The 13,547-nt window shown below is 43.7% G+C and overlaps 1 protein-coding gene across 4 annotated transcripts in view; it reads left to right on the top strand.

Moving 5' to 3' along the window:
• Positions 1-13,547, top strand: part of PRICKLE2 (prickle planar cell polarity protein 2) — a 189,519-nt gene that overhangs the window by 110,086 nt on the left and 65,886 nt on the right. The window contains exon 1 of one of the 4 annotated variants that reach the window (XM_005297855.5): positions 4,980-5,664. The exons of the other annotated variants lie outside the window; for them this stretch is intronic. The gene's annotated coding sequence lies outside the window, so the exon portion shown is untranslated. Of the gene's footprint in view, positions 1-4,979; positions 5,665-13,547 lie in introns of those variants that run through there. 4 annotated transcript variants of the gene reach the window in all.

Here is a 13,547-nt window from a genome sequence, read left to right as displayed (position 1 = left end):
GTGCTGGATGGGGTATCTGCGGCCTCACACTCGAGATGGGGGGCAGTGTCATGCTCCCTGTCAGGGTGGCTGGCGCAGGCCCAGGACGCAGAGCCAGCCCGTCACTGCCTCCCTGCAGGCCTCTCTCCTCCCCAGGGTGGGGAGCAGGGACCTGGCCCTGTCACCCCTCCTGGCCAGGTTCGGAGGCCCTGTGGTGGGGCAGGCAGACTGTCAAGAGGCACTTGGCAGCTCCGCTTACTTGTCAGGCTGGGCCAGGGCCGGCGGGATCCAGCAGATGCAGGGGAAGGACCAATCCAGTCGCAGAGATGGCCCTTTCTGAGCTGCAAAGCCTGGAGCAGAAAAATCCTCCCGGACGGAGGAGAAAAAAGAGGTCGTGTCCAGGAAAACCCAAATGTATGGTTGTGTGTGTGAGGCTGGATGCATGCAGTTAGGGGAAGAGCTAAAAGCTCCTGCCAAGACTTTGTAGGGAGTGTAATGCTCAATACCATGAGCCACTCCATTCAGAAGTGTGTGTATTTAGTGTTCCTTGCTCCTCAATAGTAAATACAGATAAACTACAAGCCTTCGACTCATCTGTTTAGTGAAAATTAGTGCACACCAGGAGCTCTCATAGGAAAGGCATTTACTCTTTGAACCGAAGAATCCCTGACATCTGCCGGGAGAGCAATACAGCAGTGCACAAACAATCCAGGAAGTTTTTGGAGAGTGTTGGGGACAACTTCCTGGTACAAGTGTTGGAGGAACCAACTAGGGGCCGTGCTCCTCTTGACCTGCTGTTCACAAACAGGGAAGAATTGGTAGGGGAAGTAGAAGTGGGTGGCAACCTGGGCAGCAGTGACCATGAGATGGTCGAGTTCAGGATCCTGACAAAAGGAAGAGAGGAGAGCAGCAGAATATGAACGCTGGACTTCAGAAAAGCAGAATTAGACTCCCTCCAGGAACTGATGGGCAGGATCCCCTGGGAGGCTAATATGTGGGGGAAAGGAGTCCAGAAGAGCTGGCTGTATTTTAAAGAAATCTTATTGAGGGCGCAGGAACAAACCATCCCGATGTGCAGAAAGAATAGCAAATATGGCAGGCGACCAGCTTGGCTTAACAAAGAAATCTTCGGTGAGCTTAAACACAAAAAGGAAGTTTACAAGAAGTGGAAACTTGGACAGATGACTAGGGAGGAGTATAAAAATATTGCTCGAGCATGCTGGGGTGTAATCAGGAAGGCCAAAGAACAATTGGAGTTGCAGCTAGCAAGGGATGTGAAGGATAACAAGAAGGGTTTCTACAGGTATGTTAGCAACAAGAAGAATGTCAAGAAGGTGTGGGACCCTTACTGAATGGGGGAGGCAACCCAGTGACAGATGATGTGGAAAAAGCTGCAGTACTCGTTGGTTTTTTTTTGCCTCAGTCTTCACAGACAAGGGCAGCCCCCAGACTGCTGCACTGGGCAGCACAGCATGGGGAGGAGGTGAGCAGCCCTCAGTGGTGAAAGAACAGGTTAAGGACTATTTAGAAAAGCTGGACATGCACAAGTCCATGGGGCCAGATCTAATGCATCTGAGGGTGCTAAAGGAGTTGGCGGATGTGATTGCAGAGACATTGGCCATTATCTTTGAAAACTCATGGCGAACGGGGGAGGTCCCAGACGATTGGAAAATATAGTGCCCATCTTTAAAAAAGGGAAGAAGGAGAATCTGGGGAACTACAGACCTCACCTCAGTCCCCAGAAAAATCATGGAGCAGGTCCTCAAGGAATCCATTTTGAAGCACCTGGAGGAGAGGAAGGTGATTAGGAACAGTCAACATGGATTCACCAAGGGCAAGTCATGCCTGACCAACCTGATTGCCTTCTATGATGAGATAACTGGTGCGGTGGATATGGGGAAAGTGGTGGATGTGATATATCTTTACTTTAGCAAAGCTTTTGATTCGGTCTCCCACAGTATTCTTGCCAGCAAGTTAAAGAAGTATGGGCTGGGTGAATGGACTATAAAGTGGATAGAAAACTGGTTAAGTCATCAGGATCAACAGGTAGTGATCAATGGCTCTATGTCTAGTTGGCAGCCGGTATCAAGTGGAGTCCCCCAGGTGTCAGTTCTGGGGCCAGTTTTGTTCAACATCTTCATTCATGATCTGGATGCTGGGATGGATTGCACCCTCAGCAAGTTTGTGGATGACACTAAGCTGGGGGTAGAGGTAGATACACTGGCGGGTAGGGAGAGGGTCCAGAGTGACCTTGACAAATTGGAGGATTGGGCCAAAAGAAATCTGATGAGGTTCAACAAGGACAAGTGCAGAGTCCTGCACTTAGTACGGAAGAATCCCATGCACTGCTACAGACTAGGGACTGACTGGCTAAGTGGCAGTTCAGCAGAAAAGGACCTGGGGATTACAGTGGATGAGAAGCTGGATATGAGTAAATGCTGTGCCCTTGTTGCCAAGAAGGCTAACGACATATTGGGCTGCATTAGTAGGAGCATTGCCAGCAGATTGAGGGAAGTGATTATTCCCCTCTATTCGGCTCTGGTGAGGCCACATCTGGAGTATTGCATCCACTTTTGGGCCCCCCACTACAGAAAGGATGTGGACAAATTGGAGAGAGTCCAGCGGAGGGCAACGAAAATTATTAGGGGGCTGGAGCACATGACTTATGAGGAGAGGCTGAGGGAACTGGGGTTATTTATTCTGCAGAAGAGAAGAGTGAGGGGGGATTTGATAACAGCCTTCAATTACCTGAAGGGGGATTCCAAAGAGGATGGAGTTCGGCTGTTCTCAGTGGTGGCAGATGACAGAACAAGGAGTAATGGTCTCAAGTTGCAGTGCGGGAGGTCTAAGTTGGATATTAGGAAAAACTATTTCACTAGGAGGGTGTTGAAGCACTAGAATGGGCTACCTGGGGAGGTGGTGGAATCTCCATCCTTAGAGGTTTTTAAGGCCCGGCTTGACAAAGCCCTGGCTGGGATGATTTAGTGGGTTTGGTCCTGCTTTGAGCAGGGGTTGGACCAGATGACCTTCTGAGGTCTCTTCCAACCCTAATCTTCTATGATTCTATGAAGCCCGTTTTTACCTGTATGTAATGTGGTTTTAACAATATTTCCAAGGAAAATTGTTACAGTAAATAAATATAATTTGTTTCTGCTTTAAATTATCAGTCTGTAAACAAACTTCATTTTGCTCTTTGCCCAGTGGAGTTTTGTCTCATTTACTACATATTTGAATTAACGTATCCTGCATTAAAGATAAAATATGTTATTTGGGGGCCTTGGCAGGCAGACTGTTCAGGGCTCTACCAAATGCTTGTGCTATATCCACATTAACCATTCAGGATTGAGTTTACAGCCAGCCTGCCTATACAGTGATGAAAGCAGGAACAGATAAAATGTGGCTATTTAGTGGAAGTGTATGTCCGGGGGAGGTTGTTTTCTCTCCTACATACACTGTTGAATTGTGTAATTTGAGAAGGGGATAAAAACCTACCCAAATCCCTAGTGTATCCTTAGTAAAGCATTTGATACTGTTATTCTTTAGTAGAATTGTATGGAGAACTGTAATAAACAAAGGGTTTCAGTTCCTTGAGTCTTGCTGAACTGAGCTCAGCACAGCACCCGGCAGAGGGGACAAAAGTGGTTTAAAGACAACTTTGTGTTTCTCGTCCCCCATATACATAAGTACACACCCCTCGGGAGAGCCAGGGGCCGGTTTGCAGCAGCCTCAGGGTTCTGCCTCCATGAATGCAACTGCAGGATCAGAGCCTGATTCCTTACTAGAGCGTATAACGTACTATGTAGGGCCATGTGTTTGAACATATGGTCAGTCATTTAAATAAAATGATAACTTTCTTTTTTAAAAATTGCTAATTCCATAAATATTTATTTCAGTAAGGTCTGGCCCAGAGGATCTCTACTGAGGTCAGTGGAGTTATGTTGATTTAGGCCAGCTGAGGATCTCGCCCTTGGTAAATTGAGTATAATGCCACATAATTAAACCAAATTTATATCCCATAATAAAATCCATCACTTATGGCATTGGAAACTCATGGCTGTTCATTTGCAAAATACAGGGTTTGCTAACTTACTCACCATTGCCAATAGCAAGTGCCCCAAAATCCTGAGTCAGGCCCCGAAAAATCATGAGATTGGTCCAAAAGTAATACATTTTGGATTCTTTTTTATTTCAATTGTTTTCCTATTAGGGCCACAGTTTCAAGCTTTTGTCTTCACATATGAGGGCTAGAAACACAAATATGAGGGCTAGAAACTTTTTCCTAGATTGAACCTCAGATTCTGATGTAATCACATGACTCCAGGAGCTGGGCTTTAAGGAAAACACCAAATATTGCCAGTCTTGTGATGAAAGCCCAAGAGTTGACAACACAGTTTGCTCTGCATGGTTTCTCTTCTTTTAAGACCAAGTCATGCGATGGGGATGCTCTCTTTCTCTATTGACTATGTGAGTTTATTCCTATGGTCCGGATTATGTACCTGGGATATACACAAAAGATGAAAATCTCATGACTCTCTCAGCCAGATAAGTAAAGGTCATAAAATATGCACTAAACAAAATGCCACCTTAATAATAAAGTGTATTACTCAGAATATTTAGCCCTGCTGGTGCAAATCTGCTGTGTCTAAGATCAGTGGGGCATCATAGGAAATTAGTGGGGAATAAAATTAAGAGGGCATTGAAAGTTAGGAGAAAAATAAATTGTTATGAGCTATAAAATTGGTCTCTGTAGTAGCCTGCTGTAATATTAGATAATGGGCTAGAACAGCTTACACGGGATGCAGTGACTCAAATTGAGATTTGGTCAGCAACAAATAAGATCATAGGTCTAGAAGGATAATTGGTATCTTCAAACCATTCAGTTTTGATCATTGGTACCTAGACAACTGTTTGTCATATACACGTGAGCCAAATAAAAGGATTTTCTTGTCTTTTTCTAAACAGCCTGCAGGGATTATTGATTGGTAAGAACAGCCTGATTTACATGTAAATAAATTATAGACACTGGCCAATGACAATTTGAACTGTCCAGATGCAATGGCTTTGACTTGCTGACATCACTGCTTCATTAGCATGCAGGAGATGAGAGCACTGCAACAGTAAAGATTCTGGCTGAGCTATCAAGCTGGCAATGATTCTCGATGGGCTGCATCTTTCCTTGTTAATGTCTTGTGCTTTGGAGAGCAAATGGAATCTACTCTTGCTGCCTCTAAGGGTCATTTACCAAAGCCAGCTTTGGGGGGTCTGCTGAAAGCGTTTGGATGGCTGGAAGAGGATATGGTAGGGAAAAAGCAAAACGACCAAGCTGGAATTCTGAGGAAGGCAATGTAAGCTATAAAGCCCATCCAGACACAGGGCAAAAATCACACTTTTCCCGCTGATGGTTTCCACAGCACATTTTCTTTCAAGCAACAGTATGTTTTGTGTGTGTCTCTTCTAAACGGCTTTCGCAAAATCCTGCTGCTCATTTCAAGAAGGCTCCTACCAGTGTATGTCACATAGTTTTGAGAAAGAAAACAAGATGTTTTATCACACTGCAGTGCTGTCTGCGTTCTTGGTAGCAGCATATCACTGGAAAGTAAACTGTAAAAACTAACATAGCAGAACAATTTAGTGGATCCCCCCCCTCTCCCCCCCCCCGACTGGCATAATCATCGGTGAGAATAGGTAAGAAATGACCTTTTATTAGCAACTTTTATTTTGTTATGTATTTTTAGAGAGACGCTGAAGCATGTGGGGAGGGGGGCAGAGCGGCTAGGCAGCTATGCTATGTGTACATGTAGTGATGTGATAACTTTGCTGATATACTGTTATCGGTACCCGTTAGAGATTTTTTTTAAACCTTGCTGTTCTTGCTGTTTATGAATGAAAAAGGTTAATTGTTAAATTGAAGTTTACAGCTGCAGGAAGTCAAAGAGAAATGCTTCAGCGTCATTAACATGTTTTTCATTTTAAAAATAATTATGAAAGGTTTTAAATAGAAATACATGCTGATCTCTCATTGGTAAATTCAGCTTCAGGAAGTCTGGAAGCATTGGATATTTTAAGCAAACTGTATACAGTATAGGTTTCTAGATGATGACATTACAATTAGGGGTATTTGTTCTATTATTTTACTGACCTAATTCTGAAAACAGTTTTCAAATATTAATCATACTGCATCTTTGTTATACTGCCAGAACACCTACTCTGTAGTTTGAGCTAGCCCTTAAACCAGGACATTATATTCTCTAGTGTAATTTTCTTTTAGTAGATTCTTCTTTATATTCCTTTAAGCAGCCATTTGTGACATAGAGATGACCTGTAACTATGTAAAGATTTTAATCCAGTTACTTTTTTGTTTTGTAGCCATGATTCCTGGGCTATACTAAAGACTGATTGATCCTTTATGAACCATTGAGGATTAGCGTTGGACAGAATAATGCCAGAATAATTATTTACACCAGATGCAGTGTCATCCTTTTAGTTTTAGCTCTGTTGTCTTGTACCTTACCCTACTCATTTTTATTCAGTGATTATTTTCACCTACTGTGTGAGTGCTTAAATGTCTGACCTCAGTGTGTTCTATTTATAAGGCTATTGACTTGAATCTGTGGCGAAGATTTATTCAGTAAACTGTCTGCAGTTAACAAGATTATATTTTGCTTCGTGTTTCAATCTTCTCCTGTAGTTTGTTTTAAACAACTTTATTGAACTTAACAAAATGAAATGGTTTAGCCTGTTTCCTTCAGACAGTATTTGCCAGTGTTAGCCAGCATGCACAAAAAGGTGACAGCATTCACAGATGGGTCAGTAATTCTGGTAAGCCTCTATTTCTTAGTGTGACATTGCTTATTATATTTCTGCGTATTTTGTGTGTTGGTCAAATTTTCTTTCTTTGGAATATTGAGTCCAGGGTATGTTAAAAGGAAACCATGTTTACTGCCTGCCAGCTACACACCAAAGGCTATAAATATCCTTTTAAATCAAAAATAGCACCATGGAGACGTCATAGTGCAACAGCTTTAATTTAAAATAGAACTGACAGAGTTCATTATAAAAAATGAAATCTAGAATGTGATGGTACACAAGGGAGGGCCAATGAAATAACTTTGGAGAGGTCCGTATTATGCAAACTTACAAATAAAGGACTGCGTATACTGGCAAGGCCACTGTTGTCTGTCTGGAGCTCAGTGAGTGCTGTGCTCAGTTAGAAATTAAAGGATAAACCCTGGTAGAATCAAACATTGGGAAGCAATCTTCTCCCTTATTTAAGCGATATAAAGACATCCTTTGAGACTGGACTACAGCGCTGTATCTTGCTGAGCTGAAAAGCAGCCGAATGGTGTAATTAAAAATGTCAAAAGATAACCTATGGTACAGTGCAAGCTTTTCAAGGGACACTGATGTTTTAATGACTGAGAGCTCTCTTGGGTAGAGGGCTGTGGAATTAAAACGAGAATGAGCGTTTAGTAAAGGATTTCGCTGAGTCTTCATTCTGTAAGTCTGAAGCTCTCAGTGCACTTGGAATGAGGTTTGTAGAGCCCAGACAATGGCGTGTTTGGAGTTGCCATTATGCGTTTGAAAGGGTCTGTTTAGTTCAGAAAAAGGTTAGGAACTGTGTTTGTGCTGCCATATGGGAAACTTCAGTAGTGATGCCAGTCACAAGGGGGTCAAAACTCATGAGTCAGGCCCCTGAAAAATCATGAGATTGGTGTAAAAATCATGAGATCTAAACAATAATAATACCAATAGTGGGTGAAATCTTGGCTCCATTGACGTCAGTGGGAGTTTTGCCATTGATTTCACCAGGACTAGGATTTCACACCATGATTTTTTGGGGAAGGGACATGGGGGGGGTATTTGCCTTCTGGGTTTGAGCCTTTCAGGATCACATTTTCAAGCTTTTCTCCACAATTTGAGGGCTAAAATCTTATTTTTTTTTATGAAAGATGGTTGTCATGTAATCACCTGACTCCAGAAGCTGGGGCTTGAAGAAAACACTAAATGGTATGAGATTAATGGTAAAATTGTGAGTTGACAACCTCCCTCCGCTATGGGTAGTTTATATAATTTTTTTTTCCATGGGAAAGGACTGGCTCCCACAAACCATGTGTCTTCTGGGAGGCTGACTGGGACTCAGGACACCTGGGTTCTATTCTTGTCTCTGTCTCTGGCCTGCTGTGTGACTTTGCATACATCAGTTTGTCTCCCCGTGTCTGAGTTTCCCTACATGTAAATGAGACGCAGTGATACTTAATGTCCTTTGCAAGTTGCTTTGAGGTCTATGGATGAAAAGTGCTGTGTAAAAGTTGCATATTTATCATTGTTACAAGTTCCTCATCTTTATCCAGCATATACTTCATACTTATTGTCACAGTTTGACTCCTGGGTGTATGAACAAATCAGAACATTCCTATTCTGAACTCACTCTGCACTGGTGTACAGGATTACACAAGGTACGAGGTGCTGCAGAATCAGGTCTTGAGCTTTCATACATTCATGGGTTTTATTCTTGGTTCTGCTGCAGTAGTGTAGAAGAGGTTATAAATAAGGCACAAATAGTCCCAGTGCATAAAGGCCTTCCCCAGACTCTCTGCTCCAACTATTCTTGGCTAGGAGGCCATAAGTAGCAGAACATAAATTAAGGCAGCCTTGAGGCTGCTCTAATACGTGCCAGGGACTGTGCAGTCCCCAGTAAGACATAGAATCCACGGGAGCACAGTGGTGGTTTAAGGATAACTTTGCCCCCAGCCTTCTCTGTTCTAGTGCTCAGTTGAAGAGTAGAGCAGTGAGGGACTCCTGTCTCTTTCATCCTTTGCATGAATTGAAAGACGTAATTCACAGTGAAAACAAGCTAACTGAAACATCATTTCATATTGTCAGTTTCAGCCATACACAGGTTACCTCCTGAGCAAAAGGTCTCTTAAAATAGATTTAAAAGGGGGACAATGTATTTTTTCCCCTTTCCATAAAATAAATCACAGGTGAAGGGATTTTGCTGAATTTTTTTTTTCTTTTAAATAATAATTTCTTGCTTGGTCTCAGACCAGGAGAATTTCAGCCAGAAAGGGGAATTTTTCAGAGAGTTATCAACACCTAGAAAGGAAGTTATAATTAAGCTTGGCAAAATTCAATTTTTATTTTTATAATGTTGACAACTGCTATCAATGTTTCTATTTAAACCTTTTTTTTATTTTTACAGATTTAAATGTTCACAGGTGTGCAAAATTATGGGTTTTAAGCATTATTTTCTATTTGTTTCCATTTAAATTTCCCCAGTTGCGGGAAATATCGAGGGGCATCAGACAGTAATTATTTAATGATGGTAGCTGATGAGATTCAAAAATTAAAGCTTAATAACCATTAAAACACAAATTGTCAACATCACATGTCAAAATATACAAAGTAAATATCCGTAAATGCTAATAAGGTCTCAAGCAGCACTTTTCTTTCATTGCCTGTCTGTAAACGGCAGTTGTTATCGATGGAAATATTTTGTCCTTGGTTTGTGTGTGTGTGACGAAATTGATGTATTCCAACATTTACCAATAAAAATCTTATATCCTAGTTATAATGAAAGACTTAACATAAGCTTAGCTGTAACATAAGCTGCTGTTGCCATTATAAAAGTCACAGGGAATTAAATCCAGGGAACATGAAGGGTATGTCTTACATCCCCAAACCAAGGACATTTAAAGTTTACAGTGAAAATACAGCCTGTCACTTGTTGTCATCCTGCTTTGTTTTTCCTAGGAAGAGAAGGGCAGCCCATGCAATGCAAATCCTATCTTGAGATGTGCAGCTATGCATGATCTCTGGTAGCCACTACAATTATTCATATATTACCAGGATACTTTTTCCTTCTGTTAGTATTTTAATATACACCTCTACCCCGATATAACGCGATCCGATATAACACGAATTCGGATATAACGCGGTAAAGCAGCGCTCCAGGGGGGCGGGGCTGCATGCTCCAGCGGACCAAAGCAAGTTCAATATAATGCAGTTTCACCTATAACGCGGTAAGATTTTTTGGCTCCTGAGGACAGCGTTATATGGGGGTAGAAGTGTATATAGATGATGGTGCTCTTCAGAAAACAGTAAGGCAAACGGCATCACTTTCCTGTGGTGCACGGCAGTTGCTTTGCCATTTAACTCCTGGTCCTACAACATCCATCACTCCATAGTAGGAGGCGCAGAGTGAATGTAGCAGCACGAAGGCAATCTCACCACCCCTGGCTCCTGACGTAGGGAATTAAGGCTTTAGTGCTCCTGCCCACAGATAATGCCCAGCTGCCATACTGTTCCTTTGTCAGTGGCTGGTGCAAGTTAGAACTTCAGGGGCAGGCCCAGGACCAGCTAAACGTAAAGGTTGCTTAGAACATCCTGGTACCCCCATGTCCTAAGCTGCCCTGGGTGCTCTGCTGCCATTGCTGATTGTCTTAGAACCATAGACTATCAGGGTTGGAAGAGACCTCAGGAGGTCACCTAGTCCAACCCCCTGCTCAAAGCAGGGCCAACCCCAACTAAATCATCCCAGCCAGGGCTTTGTCAAGCCGGGCCTTAAAAACCTCTAAGGAAGGAGATTCCACCACCTCACTAGGGAACCCATTCCAGTGCTTCACCACCCTTTGTCTTTGTTGTATATTTTTGTTGTGCAGGTGCCACATTTTTGAGCTTGCTTTTCACTATGGCAATCAGTGTGCATGCGTCATGGTGGCCACCAAAGCAAAATGAATCCCACTGTGAAGAATTACTATTTAAGGTGTCAGCCATGCAAACTCATTAGAGGACATAGTGGTTGCAATCGTAAGGCACCCTCTGGACTTCAGTGGGAGTCCTCACTGTGGTAAGCAACTCCTCATGCTAGTAAACACAGCCAAGTCGTGTCTGCAGGAGTCCATTTGTAACCAACGAGCTGCACGCTGCATGACAATTGTACTGATTGTTACCTGGCTTCAAAATGGTTCCAGGCCGTAGAGTTCACACTGTCCTCTGTCACTCTGCCTGAGCAAACCAAAAAAGCTTGTTCAACTGCCTGAAGCGGTTATTGGGTAATTCAAAAATGATCATGTCTGACTATGTGTGTTCTGAGGGGCTACAGGGCGGTTTGGCACAGGAAGGGTTTGCCCATTTTTTTCCCTAAATCAAATTCCTTGTTTCATGAACACTCAGTGCTATGGAAACCACAGCTTGCTGCCTGCTTTTGCAACTCGAATTTCCTAAAGCAGAGGAGTGGTAGCTTTATTTCTGCTTCCTTGTTCAGGAAGACTTACGATACCCCTTTGCAGATAAATACTCGACGTCTATACCATTTAAAACCCAATTGTTCAAATGGACTATTGTACATGTTTATTAGCTCTTTCTTCTACTAAGCCATAGTGTCATACTAATGAACAACCGAAGGATGTGTGAAGTCAAAGAAATGTTTTGTCCAAAAACGACCCGTTTTGTAGCTGAAGTCTGTGGTCACTTTGGAGCCTCCCAGCAGAGGGGTGGATAAGAGCTGTGAGAGTTTGGTACTAAGTACAGTGTCAGAATGCAGTTGGAAAAGATTGGAGGGGGATCAGGAGGGATCCAACATTTCTGGTTGGCAGAACTCAAAGGGTCAATGCATGGTTCAAGTTGGCAGCTTTTCTTTTGATCTCTCACGTGATACTCCTAGGCCGATTCTATTGATCAGCCATTTAAAAATCCTGTTTCAGTTTTTGCCCTTTACCAGTGCAGCACATATTTTGTACCAGATCACTATAGGAATCACGTCAAAAGTGCATATAAAGGTGTACAGAAAGAGTTGTGCTAATTAGAGAGATCATACAATTCGCTCACGTAAAACATTATTCAGGGACGCAAACTACAACTGTTTAGAGCAAAATAATCTCTCTGGGCTTTGATGTAGCTGAATTTTATAGCGGTGAAGTTGGAAGCATCCTGGATTTACACAGGTGAACCTCAAGGTGCATTAGGACAATAGACTTGAAGTTGACTGCATGCTGGAGTTTGAACACCCAGCCTCTATGTCAATATCCAGAGGATGATTTGCTTCCAGCCCTGTGGATTGAACTGCCGAGCTCAGTTGTGAAACCTGTTGCCATCCACAACTGCAGGGTTAATGCAGCAATATTCAAAATCCCTCTGTCTGCGGTGTCAAGAGCAACTGCAATGGTAATTCTTGGCACTGCGTTTCCACTGGGCAGACTGCCAGCTCCTTTCTTGGCATTTCTGTGTCAGTCCCTGATACCTCAGAATCTTTCGTTCCAGAAGGGTACTGAGGAGCGACTTTGTACTTTATGGTGACCGCAGTGTGGGATCTGGCCTCCAGTTGGCTATGCTAATGTCTTAAATGCCACACATTTATTTTTGTATGCTCTCCTGGTACGTCTTATGTATGAATCTTCCTCAGTCTCTCTGCCATAGACTTTTGCAACGTTAGACCTCCATATTTGACAGATCATTTCTATGCAGCCAGGCCAGGCTACAGACAGGAAATTTCACTGGGCACAACCCAAAGGGTGGTATTTGTTTTTTTAATATTACTCAAGTTGCTTAAACAAAGCCATATGGAGTGAGGTACGAACCCCAGCAAAACATCCCTTACATTGGTTTCTTTAGAGTCTTCTCGGTTGCTCCTTCACTATCTGGGTGCTGTGTTACAAGCACAGGCAATAGTGAAATCCATGTCAAAAAGGGACATTAGAACAGAACCAACCGCAACTCAGAAACCACAGACAGAGCTTGCAGCATGTGCCATATCCAGCACTGGTGGACCTACAAGGAGACGTGAGTTCCAAAGCCCAACCACTTTGCCCTCAGCCCTCTCTCATTTAATTCACGGGGGCTAGTAGCTGGAGCATCTGTTAGGGACTAGGATGTAGGTGGACTGGCCTAGTGGTCAGAGCAGGAGTCAGGTCTAGTGGGTGGAAAAGGCATCCAGGGGGAGGAACGAAGCCAAGGGTCTGCACCAGAGTCAACTGCCAGTTACCAGAGGCGGGGCTCAAGCCAAGAGTCAAAACCGGGAATCAAAACTAAGGGTCCGAGCCAAGGGTCAAGCTGGAGTCAAGGGTCAGTAGTTGGAGACCAGGGTTAGAGCCAGGACTGGTCACTGAGGATTGGAGTGAGACATAGGGGCAGGAGGGAAAGGCAAGGATCAAACATGGAGCAGGCATGTGGTGGGAACAGGAGCGAAGGCAGGAGTAAGGCAGATGAAGAGCAGGAACAGGGTTGGGTCCAGTAGTCAGGCACGAGCAGGGTCCAATGCAGCCACAACAGGAAACCACCTTGTTGCTCAGACAAGCTTCCTGTTCCTCCTCCTGGCTTAAATAGCGTAGTTGGACCAATTGGTGGAGCCGGGCGATCCTCCAATCAGAGCACCCATGGGTGGTGCCTGGGCTGGGGCTATAACCCTGGTAGTAGCTTCCCAGTTCATCTGCTTCCAGTAGCCGTTGGGCGATGCCAGGCTGTGGCAGCTGTCTGGGACCTCCCAGGCCTGGGTTCAAGACCTGGGACATCACAGCACCTTGGACGAAGGCAACTACCGTAGTTTCACACAGGGAGAGAGGCAGCTTCTA

The sequence above is a fragment of the Chrysemys picta genome, chromosome 7 (assembly GCF_011386835.1).
Source record: "Chrysemys picta bellii isolate R12L10 chromosome 7, ASM1138683v2, whole genome shotgun sequence".
NCBI lineage: Eukaryota > Metazoa > Chordata > Testudines > Emydidae > Chrysemys > Chrysemys picta.
Note: the sequence above shows the minus strand (reverse complement) of the source record. Positions and strands in the feature narration are given on the sequence as shown.